At 41.9% G+C, this 20,848-nt stretch overlaps 1 long non-coding RNA gene across 1 annotated transcript in view; it reads left to right on the forward strand.

Annotated features, from left to right (window-relative positions):
- LOC309341977 overlaps nucleotides 1-20,848 on the forward strand; it is a 45,491-nt gene that overhangs the window by 1,018 nt on the left and 23,625 nt on the right. Inside the window, exon 3 of the long non-coding RNA XR_014156618.1 lies at nucleotides 14,576-14,692. This is a non-coding gene — a long non-coding RNA (uncharacterized lncRNA). The remainder of the gene's footprint in view (nucleotides 1-14,575; nucleotides 14,693-20,848) is intronic.

Genomic DNA, 20,848 nt, shown 5'->3' on the forward strand with positions numbered 1-20,848 from the left:
GCTTTCTCCTCCTCCTCCTCCTCCTCCTCCTCCTTCGTATATGTCTCAAGGAGATGTACAAAATATAATAAAAGTAAAAACAGCACAGAAAATGAATGATTTTTTTAAATTAAAAAAATATATACAAACCAGACACTAGGGGCTGAGACTTATGCGTTCAGTGGGAACGAAAACTAATTCAATTTTTTCCCAGGAAGTGCAGGCAGTGGGTGCCTGTTGTTTCTCAATTTTTTCAGCCAGCCCCAGCCTGCTGCAAAAAAGGGAACTCCACAAAAATTCAAAATGGTGTTCCTGTATCTGTGTGGTGTTTTGGCGCTAAAGCTGACCTCACAAGCGATTAGACTTCCTAATAAAGCATAAATTTTTTCAACAAGAACACAGGGAGCTGCCTTCCACTAAGTCAGACCTTCTGGTCTATCCAGCTCAGTATTGTATACACTGACGGGCAGTCGCTTTCCGGGATTTTATACTGGAGGGAGATGCCATGGATTGAACCCAGGAACCTGGGACTTCCGCTTGCAAGGCAGATGCTATACTGCTGAGCTATGGCTCTTCTTATAACTTGTTTTACACCCCCCCCCTTTTAAGGCAAGTTGCCTTAAAATACAACATCTTTATTAATATAAGAGACACCAGCAAGTAATCCTTAAATCACTAATACTGATTGTGCCGAATGAAGTTGCTGAAGTTTGTAATTCCTCAATTCAGTATGGAAATTTGTTCAGCTTGTCATGCTCAGCAGTGTTACAAATTGACTTCCATTTGGAATCATTTTCTGGCTCAGAATGTTGATGCAATTCTGCACATGCACACAGTTCTGTTTGCAGCGACAGCCTAAACAGTATGGGAGCTCTGACCTAATGTAAAAGTTAGGTTTCCTGAAATTTTGCAGCCCTGAGCTGGATTGGAGGACCGTATTACTAATTTCTGTAAACAAGGAGATGAGGTCATTTTAAGTATTTTTGCGTGTTGTGTACTTAAATGTCTTGTTTAGTTTGACCTTTACTTTTCTGACAACACCTGTATACTTTCATGTTCTGCATGAAGTCGTTTCTGGCACTCGATACTCTGTGAAACCTAAGCAAGGTAGGAGGAACCTTGCTAGAGTGTGATTTTTCATTTTTAGCACTTTCCATTACTTCATTGTGCATGTTTCTCATGCTTAATATTCTCAGTCTTTCCTCAACTAAATTCTTAGTTGTTCTCTGCATTTTCTCGCTAGGTATCCATGATTTGGACTAATTCACAAATGCATGCGTATCTTTTGAAATCTCACCACTTACAACTCAGTCTTATGGATGTCTAAAGCTCATTCCTATGCACATTTGCTCAGAATTTGTAAGCCTATTGAGATCTGTGGGGCTTACTTCAGGGAAAGTGTCTAGAGGACTACAGCGTCCATGACTCTTCCTTTGATGGTTTCAGCTGAATGTAGAAGCTACCTCCATTAGAAAGCTCCATGTTTAAGGTAGCCTTCACTGCTAAGAAAGCTTTGCCTGTAGTGTGTGATATGTGGTGGCACTCACTGAATGATGAATATGAATGTGTGAACTTGCTCTTAGCTAAAAGGAGATCTTAGAATCACTTATCTGTAGAGAAAGTTGCTGCCATAAAGAAAAGCAAATGTAATGTAAGTATAGTCTAAAATTATAAAAAGTAGTCAAAGTATTATAGTTTCCTTAAATAAATCTGTGCCAGATTTACCCTGCAATTATGAGGCACAAGGAATAGCATGTGGCTAGCAAGGGTGGGGCGGGGGGGGGGGAATCTTGATTTCTCTCAGTTTCTCAGTTTCCCAGTCTTAAAGTCAGTTCTCCACATTTCCACATCAGTTTGTGATTTTTTTTTAAGTCCTCATGAAAATTAATCAGCATTTTAGTGCAAATTATTTCTAATATACAGTTTTCTGTGGAATTTTGGATAAGACATGCATGTTTCCAAACCATTTTCCCAAATACAAATATTATTATATACCATAATAAGATACACAATTATTTTTGCTAATGTTTTCATTTATTTACACACTTTCCCCTAGTATATACTTTTGGGTACACATTTACTTGCCTGTAGAATTACATTGCAAAATTTGGAGAAGTGCAGATTTCAAAGCGTGGCTGTGTTTCAGTTTTTTCATTGTGTGAATTAGATAGGCTCATTTTAAAATGTGAACTGAGTCAAATTTCTCCACCATCTCTACTTGTGGCACTCCTTGCTCATAACTAAAAAGAATTACTTTTAGAGTGTCTAAAAATTAGAGCCACCCAATCTCAGGGGAGCCTGGCCCCTTGAGCTTCTGCTTGAGTCATTGGACTGGCATGCTTCCTTAGAGGGCAGGTGATTCTGCTGCAACACGAATGACTGAACTATCCAATCACACTCAAAGCACATATGCAGGAAAATGTCTCACCCCCAGCAGAGGTCAACTGATGGCAAAGCCAAAGCAGCAAATCATACAATGGTGCAGTGGTAAGACCTCTGTCGATGACCCCAGGGGGCTCAAAGAAGTCTTTAATTAGTTTGTTTCATGTGATGTAGTGGGAAGTGAGGGGCAGATAAGGCTCATCATCAGCCTGAGAAAGTAGCCCATCTAGGACAAGTAAAACACTGACCCTAAACCTCTGCTGTCTTGCATGGTACCTTCCGGAGAAGAAAAGGCTAAAGAGTAAGCCCTACACAAATCCAGAGTGGAGTCCCTTCGATGGTTAGATGGTGCCTTGTACTTTCAGCAGCTGCTGCAGCCAAGCTGGTGCCAAATGTATTTGTCTGCTTTCCTTTGGAGCACCTCAGAGAGGCCGAGAGGAAAGTATTTTTGACTGGGGAACCTGGGACCTCCATACACACTGCCTTGGCTTGTGTCCTGAGGGGGGAACTTTGGTGCTGATAACACAGCAGCTTGACTTTGTCCCTGGAGACACACTCCATTGTCTTTTGAGTCAGACAAATGCCAACAACTGGCACTTTTCTCCTGGCATGCAGCTTGGAATGACTGAAACGAAGCCCTGACTTTTCAGTGTGTCTTCCCCCACCCTTTTTGTGCAAGGGGTCATTGAGTAGACTGAGAGTGGACAGGCAGAGGAAAGTCAGGGATATATGCCCCATGTCCACTTCCCTTTATTCAGTTCTGTATTGCTCACTTCTTCAATTGGATACAGATGTCAAGAAATATTTCTGAAGTGAAAACATATGCTGCTGGAGTGGGGTGGGGGCACATTTGCTAGTTAATTACTGTCAGCTCTGGAAATCTGGAGGCTGTTGGGGTGACTCCTGCATGAAGAACAGTCACACATGCATGTGTGAGTGTGTGCTCATGCAGGCACATGTACACCAGGAATATACCACATTCAGCCAGTCACCTAGTAGTTATGGCTGCAAACTCTCCTGTTAGGATGTCATAATAAGCTAGAATAGGTGGCTTTGAGGCAATTTACTGGTCTAGCCAAACTTGTCTTATGTTCTTCTCAAAAGTTGCAGCTTAGTGTGGCAGAGGGAATCTTTTTTAAAAAAACTTTGCAGATAAAGGCCCATGAAGATGACAGAAAAAAGGCTTCAAACTCATGACCCTGGCTTGGTGGGTGATGATAGTGGAGAGAAGCATAACACTGTGATTAACCCACTGATCTAAACTTTGGTCTGTAGAGCAAGCCTTCCAGTTTGCACATTTAATAAGTTACGATGATGATGATGATAATAATAATAATAATAATAATAATAATAATAATAATAATAATACATCAGGATACACAAACAGAAGACATTGGCATTTAGTGTTACATTGATTGGGCTCCCCCTCATCAGGGAACATTTGTCAGGAACTTCTGTTCTGAGCTTGGTGTGCTACCACCAGCACCCTACAAAAGTAAATCACCCAAGCAATCACTTCAACACAGGAACCTAGCCAGGCTTATATTTTAACACTTGCTGGATCTAGGGGTTAGAAGGGTCTCACATATAGCCTACTTCCTCCCCTTCAAACTCATAGCACTACAGTGGTGCCTCGCAAGACGAAAAGAATCTGTTCCGCGAGTCTCTTCGTCTTGCAGTTTTTTCGTCTTGCGAAGCAACCCTATTAGCGGATTAGCGCTATTAGCGGCTTAGCGGCTATTAGCGGCAAAGCGGCTAAGCGGCTATTAGCGGCTTAGCGACTTAGAAAAAGGGGGGGGAGCGAAAAAAATCGCAAGACTCGCAAGACGTCTTCGTCTTGCGAAGCAAGCCCATAGAGAAATTCGTCTTGCGAAGCGCCTCGAAAAACGGAAAACCCTTTCGTCTAGCGGGTTTTTCGTCTTGCGAGGCATTCGTCTTGCGGGGTACCACTGTATAGGGAGAGTATGCTGTGTGTCTGAGGAATATAGAGGAAGGATTTGTACAAAGAGGTATGGAGTTCTCCATCACAACCTTTTCTCTCATCTATGAACTTTCTAGAGATAATAAATCAGAGAGTATCCTCAGGAGTTTAGAATCTTTAGAAGAGTCTTTTCCATTGCACATTTGTTTCACAAAACTGTGGCTGGCCTTTGCGCCTGGTCAGCCCACACACTTGTGCACATTAGCTTCTGTGTATATTCAGGTGTCAGGTGCAGAAGATAGCTACTGTGCAACCTTGCAGACAGCTGCTATTTACGGTAGCACAAGGTTTTGGTTTGGGAAAAGATTGGAGCAATTGGGTAGGCAGGGAAAAGTTTTTAACCTTATGTTAAAACTGATTTGGTTTAAAAAGAAAGACAAAAAAAGTATCCAGAGGGGTAGCCATGTTAATCTCTTGCAGCAAAAACAACAAAGAGTTTGGGGGCACTTTAAATACTAACACATTTAGTATGGCATAAGTTTTTATGAGCTACAGTGCACTTCAACAGATGCATGAAATGTTATTTTGAATTCCGTATGTACATGGTCATGGGTTGGGTTGGGGAGGACTGTATACAGAGGTCAGAAGGGACTGAAATGCAGAAAAGTACAGTCACTGATATTTACTTTATTAACAATGACAACTCACTCTCTCTCTCTCTCTCTCTCTCTCTCTCTCTCTCTCTCACACACACACACACACACACACACATTGATAACAAAGGCATTCTAGCATTGGAAAGCCTTTTTCATAATACAATACAAGAAACTAATCTAAATCTTAAAAAAAACAGAAAAAGAAAACAAAATGCAGAGTCCTCTCTCTAAGGTAGCGTCTCCTTGCGTCTCCTTCCCAAAGCTGAGGCAGGGTCTTAAAGTGTTCCCATCTACTTTCCAAAGCTGGGCAAGCACTAACTAGGCTTTTGGAAAGAGGCAGGAGGACTCTAGGACCTTGTCACAGCTTTGTGCCTACTTCCCAAAGCTCAGCATCTTGCTTACCCAGCTTTGGGAAGGCAGCATGAGGGCTGGGGTGGGTGTGTCAACTGTTGCCAAGGGCCGGCAAAAATGATCTTGAGGGCCACATGCAACCTTTGGACCAGATGTTGGACCACCCTGCTCTAGAAGCAAGAAAATGTATTTTTCTCAAGAACCTCTGTTGTCTGGAATAGATTACTCTCACGTTTTACTTAGGCTAAGAATGTTTTGATATCTTGTTAGCTGCCCTGAGGGCTCTGGACTTCCCTGTTGGTGGTGAGTGAACCTGTTAAGGCAAGCAAGCAAGCAAGCAAGCAAGCAAGCAAGCAAGCAAGCAAGCAAGCAAGCAAACAGGCTAATGACCGCAAACACCACACACAAAATAAAAAAATGTTACAGCCATTTACATGACTTCTCTTTAATTTCAGTGACCTTTCTCAGATGCTAATATACATTCCCCACACCATGCTTAGTTTTTGGCAGGATGGTAGACAAGCACATGCTTTTTGAAAGACCTTGTCTCAGTCTTTAGTTTTCTAGGCCTCTCCAATGGCTGGAAGAACTGGTTCCATGCACTGCTCCATATAGGGCTCATCCAGATTTCCATTTGTCTTGCTGCTTCCCCCCAGGAAAATCTGATCTTTACCACTGAAATGGAGGAAATATCAGTCCCAGGCTTTCCATGAATTGTTGTTTGTTCTAATTCTGTTAAAGAGAGGGTTTTCCTGGGGAAAGCAAGGGACAATTGGGAAACTGTTTCTGGGCACAGGATAAGGAGAAGTGTGGACGAGCCCATAATGTACTCACCCACACAGTTCCTGTTTCCTTTTTACTTCTTTTCTAGTCTTGCCAGCACAATGACCCTTCACAGTTTAGGCACCACCCAGTTAGCTCAAAGGGGCTTTTAAGACGCTTTAGGGTTCCCCTCTTTTACATTGTGTTCCCCAACTGGGACTATAAGCTACTTTCTTTCTAGGTTACACAAATGTCTTTAAACCAAAAGGGATTATTATCTACTGTATTCTGTTCCACTGGAAACAGATAGGAGATGGGATTGCGTGCCTCCTAAATGGAGGAAGACAGTTCCATCAGCCAGGAAGTTTGTTTCTAAGATGTTCATAAAGTATAGAGAGACATCTCTGACTCTCTGCTCTCCAAACCTACAGACGTTTCCTACTGTATTGCTTAAGGCCTGGTTTCACGGCACACACCGGTGGCATGGATCCAAACCGAGGTTTTACTAAACATTTCTTCCCACAGCTAATTTTGCTCCAGCATATGTTATTAAACAAAAAAACACACAAGCTCACTTATCCTGAAATATGTGGAAACACATGTAAAACGGCATTGAAAATGTTTGATATAGGATGTTGAGCTATAATGTTAACCATGAGGGAACATTTCGCATCAACGTCTGGAATGTCATTCCCAAGAGGCTGTCAACCTCATAGGCCTAGAAACTCAATTTGCTCAAAATTACAGGTGAAGAAGTAGAAATGCTGAGATTGTGTTTCTCGACATCTCTACTGGGCTTCCACAAAACAGTTTTCTAAAACACTTTTAGCTTTAGCCATGTGCAGTTAATTGTAATTCTGTAAACCACGGCACTCCACAAAACAACTAGCCATAAAGCAGTGTGACGGTGAATGTTACAGTGTGAGTTTCACAGACAATGTAGCATGAGCAACATTCAACAACCAGATTGAATGCAGTATTTGCGCATGATGGCTCTCATTCAGTAACTCATATTGCATTGGCACTGCCTGAATGAAAAGCACTATTTATTTTTATGCATGCAACTGGGAATGATTTGAGGTCTTTATGTTTGGCAGGCAGGGGCTGAAAAGTTTGAGAATCTCAAACGTGTTCTGAACCACAGCTGTGATGAGGAAGCTATAGACCCAAGGCTTGTCTGCTGCTTCTCATGAGGTTTTCCAAGTCTTTCTTTTGGTTCAGATAATGGAACTCTTCCAACCACGTTTCCTTGAACATTAATAACAGCTAAAAGAAGCTGTAGGCATTCCATCTGCCTGTGCAAGATAGATTCTATAGGCCAGACAGGAGTTTTGTTCCCAAGCAATCCCAAAATCAGCTCTGCAAAGTCTGGGCTTGCTTAAAAAAGGTTGCCTTTGTTCATTGACCAGCTCCGTAAATATATCAAAGAGCATAAATCCATCTGCAAGAGTCTGGTAAGGATCTGTACTTGATGGTTACTTTTGGATTCCTACTCCAGCAGGTTCAGGTTTTGGCTCTCTCATGTTTTACCTACGCAAGATCAAAAAGTGAAAATGTAAAATTTCTGTGATTCACCCTGGGCACATCTCTTTTAGTCAGCCATTTCTTTAATAACAATCACAACGGCAATAAGATATTCTTTTAAAAACAAACAGCAATATTGATACATTCACCCAAAATACAGCCATTTATTTAATAACAGTTCTAACAACAATAAATTAATTTTTAAAAACTGAAACACCAGCAATGTTGACACATTCTGCAAGAATAATTGTCAAACACCTAGGATTCATTTGGACACTTCATATATGTATGCTGTCCTGGTTCAAGGCTAGGAATAAAACAATATACCTTGTTGTGACTTATGGACTCCCAGCCTCAGCAGTTCAGTAACAGCAAATAAAATTATGTATGTAAAATGCATGTACAGTGGTACCTCGGGTTAAGTACTTAATTCGTTCCGGAGGTCAGTTCTTAACCTGAAACTGTTCTTAACCTGAAGTACCACTTTAAGCTAATGGGGCCTCCTGCTGTCGCCGCACGATTTCTGTTCTTATCCTAAAGCAAAGTTCTTAACCCGAGGTACTATTTCTGGGTTAGGGGAGTCTGTAACCTGAAGCGTATGTAGCCTGAAGCGTCTGTAACCCAAGGTACCACTGTAAAAGCATTAAAGGAGGGCAGGATGTGGTCTGTGGGGAGAGAAGTGGTTCTGGGGAGAGTGTTGAGTTCCAAACAGAAAGGCCTGGGCCCTGGGCCTGAGGTTCTTGGCCCTGAGTAGTTGTGGAGTAAGGTTTAAACTATCCTTATGGTGGGGGTGAGGCTAAACATGTGGGTTTGCCCCACAGCACTGGCACCACGCCTCCCAGTGGAGGGTTGATTCTGTGGTTGGGATCTATCCTGCCCTAGTAGTTGGGTCTTTTAAAATATTCCTCCTGCAATGCAGGAGCCACTAGCAGAAAAATGGCTCAGTCACAACTCAAGTGCTTCTCTTTTTCATAGCAGCATATTATTTACCTACTTATTTGTTTTTTTTTTATAAAAAGCGTACTGCTTAATATAATAAAAAATATTTAGGTGGTTTACATAAAATGCAACTGAAATTCAACAACGTTCCATAATGAAACTAGATAAAAATAAGATAAAAACAAAACATATCAGTGTACTACAGAATAAAACTCAGCAATGTACAAAATTAAACATTAAAGAGTCAGGCTTGAGTCAAGTTTTTGACAGGAATCTAAAGGTCATTAGTGTCTTCTTAAGGGAGGATGGTCCCTCCAGAGAGTCAGTACTGTCACTGAGAAAGCCTGCTTCCCCATTATTATCTGCTGGTCATGGAACGACCAGCAGGGTTTCCTTGAAAGGTTTTAAACATCAGCAGAAGAGGCAAGATGGTAGGTAATCTTAGTCCAAAATTGTTTATAGGGCTTAAAACAACCAAACCTTAAATTTGTATATTTAGCTAAAACTAATAAGGCAGTAGTATTGGTAAAGCTGAAGGCCAGGATACCATTAACACTCCCCAGGTAGCTTTTCTGTAGAGGTTGGTCCTCTAGTCAGATCCAGCATTTTTAAACAATGATTTTGCAATAGCCTAGACTCCTCCTTTACGTGCTGAGAAAATAGGTTACTACTACACTGATGTCTGCATTAATTGACTTACACTGTATTGTGGATGAGCATGCAGACTTCTCCTTGTCAACAAAATTTGTAAGACTCGAAAGTATTTAACTTTAGCCAGATTATATCTATAGAGTAATGAAACTGTCATTAATCTTAATTGAGCCTTAACTGATATCATAACTAGCAATTCTCTTTTGGGTTTCACAGGAATTCGGTAATTTATAATCTAAAAAACCCCAAATGCATTTATTTCTTGGCAGTAGTCTTAGGAAATGCATAGTCCCACCGTAAAATGTACATTAACTATTAGTTTGGGTGGTACTGATTGTGCAAGTACATTACATTTTTTAAAAGGTATATTGATATATAGGTTCCCACACTATCTGGCTCCAACATTTCTCCAAAATCATGGTTCCATTTATTATCTACATGATTTTAAAAGTTTACATTCTGAGTGGCACCCAAAGGCCTTGTGGTAGTAGTGACTGAGAACTTTTTGGGGGGCATCTATTCAGGGCCAGGGATATTTCAGAATTGTGGGGGAAGGTTTAATCCAAAGCACAATCACAAAAGCATAAGGCGGAGAAGAGACTCTTGGGAAGTTAACCACTGAGCCTCAGTGCCCTCCCTGCTTTATGCTAATTGGCTGCTGCATATTGCACCCCCCTTTCTACCAACCCTTGGAAAACTAAAAATGTTCTGTAACCAAAAGTGCATGGGTTGCACATTACAGATTTACCAGAGGATTTACTCAGGAAAAAGCACACCAAAAAGTATCCAACAATATAGAGATCCAGTAATTTTTTTTAATATCAAAAAGATCCTTCCTGTATGGAGAAGAATTTGAAGACTCTCAACAGGTTTCAAGGCCCAAGGAATTTCATCCATATGATCCCATGGAGATGCGTGCTGCTATTCCTGTACATCTTGAAAGGGACCTGCTATCAGATCCTTTGCTATTTTCTCTCCATATGGCCCTGCTGAAAGGCATGATATTTCATTCCACTCCAGCCCATGCACTCCAAATATTTCAAGACACTTGTGCTAACATACAGACTCACAATTATGCTTAGATAAAAGCAAAAGGAAGGAAGGAAGGAAGGAATCTATGTGTGCAGGCAATCCTTAGCATAGAAAGAGGTTCCCAATCCCTTGGCACATTTAAATCACATTATTATAATGGACCAAGTGGAAGTATGGTAAAAAATTGTTTGACTGTGTCACTAACTTATCACAGCAATGGGTGCCATTTTTCCATATATGCCATATTTGAACTCCATCTTTCATTCATTAACAGAGGTTGTTTTGACTTAATCTCACAGTAGCCCTGTAAATTCATTTAAGCTGAGGCTCTGTAGAGAAGTTCACATCCTGGGTTTCCCACATCCAAACTAGTGATGGATTTTTATATGAGAGTTTCTATTGCGTGGACAGGCGGAGTCCCCAGATCCCGCGCGGTCCCCCCCGTCATGTGGAATAACGACTCAAGACAACGTGCTATGGGATTAAATTGGCCACAACTTTATTAAATTTCAAATGTGGGTAGACCTTGGCTCAGGCATTGCGCGTCCACGCAAAGGGCGCCCCCCGTTTTAGGCGGTTAGCAGTCATTGTAGTTGGAGTGGGGAGAACCACACATTTCCCTTGTCCTGGGAAACGGTTAAAATATTTTTTACATTATGTCAGGGTTTCTCTCTTATATGTTGTAGAAGATCAATTTTAAGAAGCAATAGCTTAGTCAGCAATCAAAGATCACACTGTCCTCCTGGCAAATGTAGGACAAGTTGTACACCTATAGGCATTTGCTCGTGAAATCAATGCAGTGTGGCCTGATCTCCTTTAGCATATTGGGCAGGGGTGAAACAAAGGTTGACCTGGATTGGAACACATTCAAGAAGGATGAAAATGAGGTAGCTGATGGGAGGGATCAGTGTAACAAAAAATGAGAACAGACGTATAAATACATATTCATTTTCTACAATCCAAACCCTTATCCTGTTACAGAGTGTTGTGGTGTATCTTCACTGCATGATCCCAAACAATTTAGGATCACATTGTGAATGTGCTAGCATCATAACACCATGAAGTGAATCAGATTTGGCTACATTACAATTTTACTACTTATTTATGAGTGGCAAAATGGAGGGTGGAGTGAAGGAAGAGAGTGTTCCCAAATATTCTCATGTAGAATTTTCACTCAGTTGACACAGAATTAAACTGTACTATTAGTTCATACTGGTGGTTGAAGGAAGCAATGAGGTGAGAGAGGAAGACTTGAAGGAGCTGTGGCCAAGTCCATTACTTGTAATAACTGGACCCACAGTTGCACATGAATTTCTTCATGAGGCTGTGGGGGGTGGGAGAGGTGTTTTCCCTACTATTCTTTAGGGTGAATGGACACTGAAATTCTCCCAGCAATTCTAGGGGAGCCTGAAAAACAAAATTATATGAAAACCAGTTTTTTTTAAATCCAGCATATACAGATGCAAGATTCTGTGTGCACAAGTAATGCAGATTCAGAGATGCACCTTTGCTTTTACTGGCTGCGCATTTTGTGGGATGCATCTCATGCTGCTTTTGCTGGATATGTATTATGGTGCAGATGGAAAGGCACATCCCAGTTCAGGGCCACTAGTTGTAGTACAAAGTTCCTTGTGCATGACTAGAGTTGGATTAGACCCCTTAACTTGAAGTAGAGCCATTCTTGTATTCCTCCGTGCATTTGCCTTCTTAGTGCCTTCATTTTTCCAACTTCTTTTTAAAGGTATGCTAACTTTTCCCCCTTCTAATTTTGCCCATTTTCTTTGGTCACGCTGTAATTATCAGCAAACACAAAAAACTGCTGAATGTTTTAAAACTCCTTTTTTAAAGCACTTCAACATTCATTAACTCATTCTTTCATTTTCTGGTTGGACAGTTTGCACTGCTGGTAACCCCTTGCACTTCTGATCAAGCTTGGTTGACTTTTTCATTCTTCCACTTTTCCATGCTTCTTGTTAGTTCTTAATTTTTTTCTCCTCATTGTATCCTTCCTTCCTTCCTTCCTTCCTTCCTTCCTTCCTTCCTTCCTTCCTTCTTTCTGCTTCTTTTTTTTATGTACTATTCATGATTAGTCTGCTTTACCAATATTCAGATCTTGATCATGTTTAATTGGTGAGTGATTTTGGAAACAGTTTGGTGTACATGCAAAATGCCACTAGCATATATCTCAGTGACTGGCAACTGAGTAATCCCAATTGAGTTTTGGTAAGTGATTGTTTTGAAGGCTAGCCTACTTTACAAGGTTGTTGTGAGGAGAACATTAAATATGTTCCCTATCTTGAGTTGCTTGGAGGAAAGGCAGGCTATAAATGTGGTGGTACTTATAACTAGTAATGGTAGTAAATAGTAGTATAAGTTCCAAAATAACACACTAGGGCAGGAACTACCCTAGAGTCAAATAAAAGGATCCACATATTGCCTTGATCTTTCTCTGAAATGCTAATTCATCACAGCAACTGTAAAAAATTAAAAATTGGAGGACATCTCGCATATAGTGGGTCTCCTTTTTCTTTCTTTCTAGTTGACTCTGATAAAATAGGTTAACCCCTGCCACTGAAAGATTTACATCACATTGCCGACACAAAGATGCAGAGAAGGCTGATACAATAAGAGCTGTGTGCTCAATATGAGACATCTAAGCAGCAGAAGCAGCTGCTAACTTATCCCCTGCTAGCAGCTGTAATCTGGAAAGACTTCAGTGGACGTCTCCATGCAGACGGCAAGAAATCTCTTACTGGAAGGCTTACTGGAAGGCCCATCTCCAGCCTGACATTTCTAGAAGCAACTGACCCATCCACTTACAGGGAGGCTATGTGGCCAGAGCCTAGAGGGATGAAGAAGGGATAGGGTTTAATACTTTGGCTGAAACTGTAGCTGAAACAAGTGTCCACAAATGTTCGAAACTCACTGAATTTTCTAGTTTTGTTGCCAGTGATTTCTTCAATCTGACATTTGAAAGTGAAATGTAAACTTGCATTTTGAATGTGATATATATGCTATAGATTTGTTGGTATCTTTTTGATTGTTAGCATGTTAGCATGTTTCTAATATGAAACAATGACCAGTCTGTTGTGTGAAGGTTTGGTCCTTGGGTCAAAAAATGCAGCCACATCAGTCCACTCATCAGTATCAATCACTGCCTTCTTCAGTTCCAAACTCAAGAGAAGAGGAATCCAAGTAATTCAAACTCTTTTGCTTCAAGAAGATGGCCACAGGAGAGAATCACCTGTTAGCATGGAACTGAAAAATGGAAGAGTAGTATTCCTCTTAGACTGCCCTGAGTAGCATCCAAGCATGAGATTAATTGCAGAGCTTCACCCCAGTGCCACTCACCATTGTCCACAGATAGCAGATTCCCATGTCCTGGCCCAAATGGCAATGCTGCTTATTCAAAGGGTTGTCAGAATTGTGTTTTTATCTTTTGGAAATCCAGCCATTACGCCAGCTTGTGTCTTAAATTTCAACTTCAGAACGATTTGGCTTGAGACCTGTTCTGAGGAAGGAGACGGGCATCACCAGAATGTTATGAGCAATTATTAGATATGTTCACTTATCTGGGACTGCAGACTTTTGTTTTGAAAAACAATAGCCCTCAAGACAGGGCTGGAAGGCAGAGCCAGGGCAGGAAGAGCAGAAGCAGAGTCTGGAAGTATCCCGCTAACTGAATAAGAGCAAGGTTAGAATCTACCAGATCAGAATGCAGGGATGGAGCTGGTGCGGAACCTGGTTATGGGTGGACAAAAATAAGGAAGATGTATATCTGTCCAAAGGTGCTGTAGACGGCTATTGTATTCTCAGAAATGACCTCAGAAATGTTGGGTTGTAGAGATCTTTTTCCAAGGATATTACCTACCCTTTACCCTAAGGTCCCAGGGTGGATTACATAAACTCAAATACCTGTCAAAACCTTGTGAAACCTTATATGCCATGCTATTAACATCCCATATAGTATGACCACGCCTGACTGCCCACGCTTCCATTTGCTTCCTTTGCTATGTCCTTAATTCTGATCTTGTGTGATCTTTCATGCCTACTAGATGCTTCATCTTTCTTTCCAACCTGATATGACTTCTACCAACAACGCTTTGCCCACCTGCAGTACCTTCCTGCTCTAATATATGGTTTCCCACTCCTTGCTGCATATAATGTGCTTGTTCAGCTCTCTAGGCTGCCTTTCTCTGAAAATTCAGAGCTGTCATATGTGATAGTGACAGCGTGGGAGGATGGAGGCACAACGTTGTAAACCAATTTTCATCCGGCTATAACCACACTGGTTTTGTAATCATAAAAATAATGTCACCACTGAAAATGTAAATAAAGTGTGCAATGTTAAAATGCTTAGGCCTCTCTTTTACTTTAGCACTGCAGGGAGGGTCCAGGTGTTATTGTGCACAGAAGCAAGCCCAGGATCAGAACTGAAGACAGAGATGAACAAGCGCTCCCTCATGGCTTATAACACCCAGGATGATCTTTGAAGGTACAGTGAATGGATTTTAAGACTGTGTCCAGGAATGCTGGAAACGATGTGGCTCCCAGATGACATTAGCAGCGTTCCTTGTCCCTGGCTTTTCTTTGCAAACAATGCTGAGAGTAATTGAAAACGACTCTGGTCCATTAGCTGTGAACCTCGTAGCCACCACGCCTGTCTTTTGCATTATCCTGGAGTGCAGCTGTGCTCTGCCAAAACCTTACACTTTGCTGTCAGAAAAAGAAGGATCTTTGATAAAAGACTAAGTGTTTTGAGGGATAGGAAGTTTTTACTAAAAGTTGTTTTCAATTTCCTGAGCTAGCTATCCATTCCCATTTCATTCTTGGGTTCCTAGGCAGTCTGTCTTTAATGAAATATACTCTTCTTTTTCCTCGTTTTGTGTTCACAGAGAGATAGACTGTGCTCCCAGTCAGGTTCCCTCTCAGTAGAAGACCTATGACCTATGGTTTGGAGGGGCCAGGAGTCTGATCCCGCTGCAACAGTGTCCCCAAATGCAGTACTTTTCCCAGAGGAGCAAAAGTTTGGCATTCACTTCTGTAGAAGAAAACTGCAAACCACTGAGAAGTGGGGGCATATTTCCTACTGCACTTCTTTCTTTCCCTCTGTTGCTGGCACAATCGCAAACTTGGTCCCTGTTCTTTGTCCCTCCTCCCATCGAAGAATCAATGAAAGTGAGAGCCCACCTTCATAGCTTGCTAATGAGGGTGGAAAGTTAGGTCTGATGTTTTGATTCAGCCTTATGTTTGATATATAGGGCTAGCAAAATGCCTGTAAATTAGACAGATTAGGGTATTATGTGTCAGAGGAAGATTTGTATTTTGCATGGAGACCTCGGGGTGAAATTGGATTGCCATGTGGGATCCCTGAAAGTGGGACCTGGGAAGCCAATGTCAAAGCAGATGTCACCTTCCACTGTATTATTTTCAAGTACAGTGGTACCTCGGGTTAAGAACTTAATTTGTTCTGGAGGTCTGCTCTTAACCTGAAACTGTTCTTAACCTGAAGCACCACTTTAGCTAATGGGGCCTCCTGCTGCCGCTGCACCGCCGCTGCACAATTTCTGTTCTCATCCTGAAGCAAAGTTCTTAACCCGAGGTAATATTTCTGGGTTAATGGAGTCTGTAACCTGAAGCTCATGTAACCTAAAGCGTATGTAACCTGAGGTTCCACTGTATAACACTTGTATAATGTGGGTTGTGCTGTGGGTTAAACCACAGAGCCTAGGGCTTGCCAATAAGAAGGTCAGCTGTTCAAATCCCCACGACGGGGTGAGCTCCCATTGCTTAGTCCCTGCTCCAATTCTTCCAGTGTAGAATATGTTATACTACAGGGATGGGGAGCCTGTGGCCTTGCATCAGGCCCAGCCAGTTTGGTTGGTTGTCATGGATGATGAAAGTGTAGTTCACAAGTCCACAAGTGGCTATGTTGTACCAAATGACAGGGGGCTCCATAGTGCTTGTGAGATAGTTTATTTGTTTTCTACAACTCTTTTTTTCTCAGCAAAATGTTTTACCCCAAAGAATCTGAAGAACAGTACACAGATTTTACATGTGCTTTTTAAATTTATTACTAGTTCCTTTTCCTTTCTACTGCCTTTTTTATCGGTGCTTCATTCTTCTGTTTCACCTTTAGTTCTGTTTTAATCTTGGTGTTGTCATTCTCAGCCCACTCCTACCTGTCCATCTTGTATTGCTTCCATCTTGTGCTTTTCCTTCATTCTGAGCACTTGATTTGTCTAATTGCGTAAGTTTTTGTATATACTGTATAACTATCATTACCCTTTAACTGCAATATTGTTTACCAACCAAAATGTCACAGAAGTGTGACAAGCTTTTGAGTTCTCCAGCACTCTTTATCAGGCAAGATAGGAGGGGGGGGGAGTACAAAAATTAGGCTGATGATGTCATGAAGGCAGTTTACAGATAGTTCCAAGATGGAGATTGCAGTCTGAAGTCCCTCCCAGGTGCTACAGATATCAGGTTGCACACCTGGGAATCTGGGATAAAGAAGCAATAGCTGCTCCCCAACTCTGAGAAATTAAAGTCTGGCTTGTAACACACAGGTCCCTGGGTTTGGCAGACAGCAGGAGTAAAGTGAAACCTGGCAGTCTTTAATTTAGCAAGGCCAGGGATCAATTTTGGATGGTGTCCTAGGTAAAAAGAGTCAATTGAAGTCAAACAGTATTATCTAGCGGTTGGAGGGGATGTAATCCTCAAAATGAAAAGTCCACATGGTGGAAAATCATCTTCCTCTGGTTGTAGGATTCTGCCTGAATGGCTAGTTTTGTATTCATCTATGCACATAAAGAGCAAAAGTAGCTGTGTTGATCCATATACACATGGATCTATAGTTAGACTATGCCTTTTTGGGGAACCTACTAAAATGTCACAAAAGCATGGCAAGCTTTTGAGCTCTCCAGAAGTCTTCATCAAACAAGATGCTACAATAAGCAGGGAGTGAGGGAGTTGAGAAGTGGGGCAAAGTGCAGAAATTAGGCTGATGTTGTCATGAAGTCAGCTTGTAGATGATTCCAAGATGGAGATTGCAGATAACCTCCATCTAGGTTATGCACCTGAGATTTTGGGATAAAGAAGTAATGGCCCCTCCCTATTTCTTATAAATTAAAGTCTGGAGTTATTATTATAAGTTATCTAATATTTAAATGTTGTTTAACATGGCTTCTACTTTCCATCATGGAAAATGAATTGATACACACAAAAACACATACAAATATCCTGTATACAGTACTGGTGTTTAGAAGTGTGCTTTGATACATTTTCTGAACAGATTGTCAGTACTTTGATGTTCTTCGGCATTTTCTCACTGGAGAAATATTTTTTTTCATTTTTGCAATTTTGCCTGTTAAAAAGTCTCACCACCCAGAATGATCAGGAAGTGAGATCATTGTGCCGCTCCAGCTGGAGAAGATGACCATCTCTGTGACCTCTGATTGCAGAGGGGTACGTTCTGGATGAAATCAAACCCAGACACCACCAGGGGGGGAAAAATGCAAGTTCGGTTCCTGTGAAACATTGCACTTTTCCTTTGATGCAGAACAGTGAAGAAAATGAGTTTGGAATCATCTTGCCTATAATGAACCAGAATTTGGCTTTCTTTGGAACAATGGTGCCACTTTGACTAGAGTTCTCAACCATCCATTTATTTTTATCCATTTAGTTTTTTCTGTGTTCTGGCAGGTAACCTGTAATGAATGAAAAGCCATTGAACTCTACCTTACGCACAGCTCTGCTCATTACCATTCAGGATAAACCCTGGTTCTGTAGCTGACCAACCAGTTGTGAAGAACAATATTTTTACAATCTAAGGTTGGCATCCTCATCTTTGACTGAAAAGCGAGAAAATGAAACTTATGTTTGTGGAGAGGTGGCTTTTGTGGAGGAATGGTGGCCACCAGTGAGAACTGCCATTTTCTCCCCATAGTGCCCTTATGAGCAATGGCACAGCATGATGTAGCATCACTTGGAGGGGCATTTAAGTGGTGAGGGGGAATGGCAGTAGACAAATGGTCACCATCAAAAGGAGTTCTGCTTATGCCTGCAGAGTGGGGGGTGGGGGTAAAAAAAAACTGAAGTTCAATCCAGATAAGACTGAGGTACTGTTAATGCAGGCATCCCCAAACTCAGCCCTCCAGCTGTTTTGGGACTACAATTCCCATCATCCCTGACCATTGGTCCTGTTAGCTAGGGATGATGGGAGTTGTAGTCCCTAAACAACTGGAGGGCCGAGTTTGGGGATGCCTGTGTTAATGGGTGGTTCCCTAGACTAGATGGATGGGAGGTTGCCTGCTTTTGATTGGGTCACATTTCCTCTGAAGGATTGGGTATGTAGCTTGGGGTTACTCCTGGAACCTTGGCTGTTGCTTGAGACTCAGGTGGCCTTGGTGGTGTGAAGTGCCTTCCACCAGCTTTGGCTGGTGGCCCAGTTGCACCACTATCTGCACAGGAATAGCCTAACTTCTGTCTATATTCTGGTAACCTCTAGGTTAGATTACTGTGATGCATTACACATGGGGATGACTGTGAAAACGGTTTGGAAACTTTAAGTGGTACAGAATTCGGTGGCCAGGTTGCTCACGGGGGGAATGTGGTTTGAGCATATTACACTGATCCTGGCTCGACTGCGCTGGCTGCCAATACGTTTCTGGGCCCAATTCAAAGTGCTGGTTTTGACCTAAAAAAGGTAAAGATACCCCTGACAATTAAGTTCAGACACGTACGATTCTGGGGTTGCGGTGCTCATCTCACTTTACAGGCCGAGGGAGCTGGCATTTATCCGCTTCCTCAGACAGTTTTTCCGGGTCACGTGGCCAGCATGACTAAGCCGCTTCTGGCGAAACCAGAGAAGCACACAGAAACGTAATTTACCTTCCCGCTGGAGCGGTACCTATTTATCTACTTGCATTGCATGCTTTCGAACTGCTAGGTTGGCAGGAGCTGGGACCGAACAACAGGAGCTCACCCCGTCGCAGGGCCTCTAACCGCGACCTTCCAACTGGCAAGTTCAAGCGGCGCAGTGGTTTAAACCACAGCGCCACCCACGTCCCTGAGGGTTTTGACCTATGAAGTCTCAAATGGCTCAGGACTGCAATACCTCAAGGACTGCCTCTCCCCATATGAACTGGCCCAGACCCTGTGGTTATCATCTGAGGCTCTTCTTCATGTGCCTCATTCACGAGAGGCCCAGAGGGTGGCAACATGACAAAGTACAATTTCTGTGGTGGCTCCATGTTTGTGAAATGCTCTCCCCAGGGAGGCTGGTCCTATAGAGTTGTTGTCTCTGGCCTGGGTTCTCAGCCTAATAGTTGCTCACTCCCAGATTGATTTGCATGACCTGAGACTCTTACTGCTGATGATATACTACTTATCAGCAGCTTCAGGTCTTTCCTCTATTGAACATTAAGTTTGCAAACAGCGGTTTATGACTACTTCCTGTTGTGCTTGTCCCTTGTGATCAGCAATGACTAATCACTGACAAACTCCATTATTGTTGCTCCTTGCCTTACCACTGCGCTGTGAGCCATTACTGTTCTTCCGCTGCCTTTTATGCCGCTTCACAGAACATCTGTTTCCAGATGTTCTTTCATGAGTCTAGTGAATACAAAGAAAGTCTTGCATTAATATATTTACAATAGCTCGAGATGTTGGCCTGCTAGTTATTGACAGCAATGGATCACCTAAATGAGCCAAGACCTCTCATTTCCCTACAAACTACAAGGAAAAAAAGTGATATTATTTGCACTTAAACATGGTATTTTGTGACAAAACCATGGCTCCATACGGTTAGCAAAGCAGATTGTTGTTGGCAGTACAGTGATGTTTGTTAAGAGAAACATAGATTAGTCATCTAAAGGCCATGTACACATTCACTCAGCAGCACTACAGCTGCTACCAGAGAGGCCCATAAGAAAGCATGGTGGTTAAGTTTGTTGGGATAGAAATTGAAATGCTGGGGATCTAGGGAACAGGCAGAAGAGATTATTTATCCCATTTGTATCATTCCCTTGCTCCAAGATGCTTAGAGCTGTAAACATGAATGGGCTTATATCTTTTAATCCTTTTGACAGCCCTGAGAGATTGTAAAAAAATTACCTAATGCTATCACCTGATCTACTTCAGGACTGACTGGAAATCATAGCCAGTCCAGCACTGCTAACTACACCTACTAGCTATTAAAGATTCATACTGGCTACAAGGGTGGCTCATTGCTCTTTGACTGTGCGCAGATATCTTGTTCTCATGTAGGATTTGGAATGAGCTGTTTGTAGGCACACTCTCTCCTCCCCTTCCTTGCTGTGATGGGTGATTGCAAACCATAGTTTATTCTTGGAGATTTATAGCCTGGACCATAGACCAGTCAGATGATAAAGACCCAGTGGTATCTTTCTTCCCTTCTTTCTCCTTGCTATATAGATAGAGAAAGGCATGTTGGCATGTTACCTAGAAAAGGGATGCTTGTGGATTCTGTTGACTGATTGGGATGTCCACAGACTAATGTGTGGACTAGAAGAAAATAACTATTTGGATTTTACACTTATCTGAATGTTGTTCTCAACTTAAAAATTGGCAGACTAGAATGGACTAATCCATCTTACCCAAAAGTGATTTTTAAAATTTAGATTATTAA

The sequence above is a fragment of the Podarcis erhardii genome, assembly GCF_964252035.2.
Source record: "Podarcis erhardii genome assembly, chromosome: 5".
In the NCBI taxonomy this organism is placed as follows: Eukaryota; Metazoa; Chordata; class Lepidosauria; order Squamata; family Lacertidae; genus Podarcis; species Podarcis erhardii.